This window comes from Megascapheus bottae, chromosome X, assembly GCF_031878675.1.
Source record: "Megascapheus bottae isolate mThoBot1 chromosome X, mThoBot2.hap1, whole genome shotgun sequence".
Lineage (NCBI taxonomy): Eukaryota > Metazoa > Chordata > Mammalia > Rodentia > Geomyidae > Megascapheus > Megascapheus bottae.
The window spans coordinates 24301723-24305770 of NC_143547.1; the positions used below are offsets into that span (position 1 = coordinate 24301723).

General features: G+C 36.7%; 1 pseudogene; it reads right to left on the minus strand.

The window, feature by feature from the left end:
- Positions 1-1882: 1882 nt before the first annotated feature.
- Positions 1883-1967, minus strand: LOC150040607 (U6 spliceosomal RNA; annotated as a pseudogene).
- Positions 1968-4048: the final 2081 nt, after the last annotated feature.

The window sequence follows — 4048 nt, forward strand, 5'->3', positions numbered from 1 at the left end:
TAGGCTACACAGCAAGCTCTTTAGCAAAACAAAACCATTATCTGCTGCAGAAATAGTTTAAGTGATAGAATACCAGACTAGCAAGTGGGAAACTCTGAATCCAAAGCCCAGGATTGTAACAAAAGAGTAAGCTGAAATCATTTGGATACACTTGTCTACATTAAATATAGACTGGGAGGCAATATTTGCGCCACAAAATGGACAAAGATTTAGTATCTAAAATATCATAAGCTTCTAAATTAAGCGGAAAGCAGCCTTTTAGAAAAATTGGCACGTTAGCCATATATATATATAATATACATGCATATGTACATATATAATAGACACTTTAATATGCATAACATGATTCATTTCTGTATATGCACTAAGACACAAACACACACATACACACACACACACACACAGAGTCACTATCCTAGGCTGGTTCTCCTAGGATCCTGAGAGAGGTATTCTTGAGGGAGGATGCTGTGCTAAGATTATAAGGGAAGAAGGATTCAACAGAGGAAAGCAGCTTAACTAAGTTTTGTTTTTAGTTCGTTCTCATGGGATGGCACCACAGATCTCTCCCACCTGGAAAGAAGGCACTGCACCTCCAATTGGCCAAGGGCGTTTGTCTAGGGAAGAATGAAGCTATGGAGCAATAGTGCAGCAGCTAGGCACATCATAGCATCTCCTGTAGTTGTTCTCATTAGTAGTCAGTATTAGATTCAAAAAAGGGAAAATGAGAGAAAAATAGACAAGAGAGATGGCTCAATATCATCACAGGTTTATTAGGAAAAAATCCTGCAAGGGGAAGCTTCCATCCAAAGCCAGAGACTCAATCCTCACTTCCAATCTGAAGTATTTATAGAGGGTCGTAAAGAATCTTAGCATAGTCTAGTGAGGGTAGTTTGAATGTAAGGAATGGTGAGACAAATGGTGAAAAACGACGTCAGAGTTGGAGGTAGGCAAAGAGCTAAACCAGGCTATCTGCTTAAGGTCCAAAACGGGAGTCAATTTTTGGTTTTATGCCTGCTGCATGAATTTATCTGGTCTGAGAGAGAGGGTAAGGGAGAGTGTTAGTAAATGAATCAAGGCACTGTTCTGGGCCTTAAGTGAAGTACATCTGGCACTTTGGACCCTTTAGTCAGGGAAATGGGAGGTTGTGACTAAGATGAAATATGTTTAAAAATTTCTTTGTAAAATAATTTTATTGACATATAATTCACAAGCAACAGAACACATTTAATTTAAGTGCATAGCTTGATGAATTTTGGTAATTGCACTATAAACAATTCTATCTTTAAAGAAAGTTTCTTCATGTCAAATTATAGTTGATCTTTTCTGGCTTCAAATAACCATGGAATGATTTCCTACAGTTTTAACTTTTCTAGAATTTTATACTAATGGAGTCAAATGATATTTAACCATTTTATTTTGTTTCATATTTTATTTATATAGTTTTGGCAGCAAAATACTTTTTATTAAAGGAAACTGAACTATGAACACATTTTACTGCTTCAGATGAAAAATCTTAAGCCAAATAAAAGGATCAGTATTAAAAGCAGCAAAATGGTTATGTTCTTAAAATATACATAAAAGAATCAAATGCAACAGCATAGGAAGTCACCTCCTTTTCAGAAATCATATCTACCTCCAAAGGAAGAAGAGGATCCATTGGACATATTGAATGAAAATTTATTTCAGGACATGCCATGCCAAAATAAGTCATCCCTTGCTTTAAATAATAATAATATAAAAGCTCTTTACAACTACAGCCCATTTTTTAGTATGTTATGGGTATGGGGGCTAATTCTTTTCTGAAAGTATTTTTTTATTCTGATCCAGAAGCCAAGTGCTTTCTGAATATTACAATGTGATAACAAGTGAGAAGTGTAGGAAGAAAAAAGTATGAAACCCCATCCTTATGCAGGGGCCATGCTAATCTGTGTATTGTTCCATTGTTTGCATAATTGCTACAAAAGCAAGCATAATATATTTAACCATTGGTGTTTGACTTCTTCCACTTAGCATAATGTTTGTAAGACCACCTATATTGTTTTGTGCTATTTTATTTTTAATAATGATACTGTCTGTCAATACTAAGTGCTGGAAGGAACTGGATTAAGTGAATAATTGTTGTTGGAATGTACATTGTGGTTATTCTAAATATATCTCTTTTTGCCAGTCCAGGGCTTGAACTCAGGTCCTGAGCACAGTCCATGAGCTTTCCTCAAGGCTAGTGCTCTACCACTTGAGCCATGGCACCACTTCTAGCTTTTTTCTACGTATGTTGTACCCAGGAATTGAATCTGGGTCTTCGTGCATCCTAGGCAGGCACTATCACTAGGCCAAACTCTTGGCCCCTAAAAATATCTTTTTTATATTTTATTTGTTTATTGTTGGGGTAATGTATAGAGGGGTTACAGTTACATTCGCCAGGTAGTAGTTGCATTACTTCTCATACATTGATACCCCCTCTCATGTTTTTGTCCCCATTTCCCTCTCCCCATCTCCTCACAATAAAAGAATATGTTTCATTTAAGTTGTAAGCATCATTTTCTTATGCTACAAGCAAGTAAGTTTTTTTCCTTCCTTCCTTCCTTCCTTCCTTCCTTCCTTCCTTCCTTCCTTCCTTCCTTCCTTTCTTTCTTTCTTTCTTTCTTTCTTTCTTTCTTTCTTTCTTTCTTTCTTTCTTTCTTTCTTTCTTTCTTTCTTTCTTTCTTTCTTTCTTTCTTTCTTTCTTTCTTTCTTCTTCTTCTTGTCATTTGTCAGAGCCTGGGCTCTTTTACTCAAGGCTAGAGCTCTACCACTTGGAGACACAATGCCACTTCTGGTTTTCTGGTGATTAATTGGAGATAAGAGTTTTAGGGACTTCCTGCCTGGACTGGCTTTGAATCTTGATCCTTACATCTCATCCTCCTGAGTAGCTAAGATTACAGGAATGAGCCACTAGTACCCAGCCAAGCTAGTGATTTCTCTGGTGTAAAATATTGTATATCAACCCCTCCCCCCAAAAGAAATCAAACTGAGGCCGGGAGTTTGGCCTAGTAGTTAAAGTGCTTGCCTAGCATGCATGAAGACCGGGGTTGGATTCCTCGGTACCACATACATAGAAAAAAGCCGGAAGTGGTGCTGAGGCTCAAGTGGTAGAGCTCTAGACTTGAGAAAGTCCAAGGACGGTGCTCAAGCCCTGATCTCAAGCCCAGGACTGGCAAAAAAAAAGAAATCAAACTGAGTAAAGTCTGTTATATGCATGAAGTAGAATGCTATATATTAGTAAAAATAAATGAACTGGGTCTTTGAATGACAACATGAATTATTATTGTATGCATATTCAGTAAAGAAAGAAAAGACCAGAAGTTTTTTTGGTTGTTTATATAGTATATCTCTTTAGTACTCACTCAAAACAGAGAAAGTCTATAATGTAGGATTCAGGCACTTATGAATACACAATGAAACTATAAAAAAGTAATTCAGTGATGAATACAATATCGAGATGGTAAATACTTCTGCTGAGGAAGTAGGATGTTTAGATACAGAACACATAAATAGATACCAGTAATTTATAGTGTTATAGTACTTAAGTACTGATGTCACTGATTTTTTATTATATTTGAATGCTTTGTAAATTAAGTGTTTATGTGTTTACATGGATAAAATACCACAAACTGAAAAGAAAAACCGAGTATTATAGTATTTATAGTTTGAAGAAATAATTTCCAAGTGAGCCATCTGATCTTAATTTTTTCGTTGGTCATGGGGCTTGAACTCTGGGCCTGGGAATTGTCCCTGAGCTCTTCAGCTCAAGGCTCCCACCCTACTCTTTGAGCAACAGTGCCACTTCCTCTGATCTTAATTTTTATCTAAATTCCTTGAGTAACCCATAATTTTTTGAAGCTACTTAGTCCTAATAATTCTTTTGTCATATTTGTTTTCTTGAAAAAGCCCTAAAGGAACTTTTTTTTTTTTGCCAGTCCTGGGCTTGAGCTCAGGGCCTGAGCACTGTCCTTGGACTTTCTCAAGGCTAGAGCTCTACCACTTGAGCCTCAGCACGACTTCTGGCTTT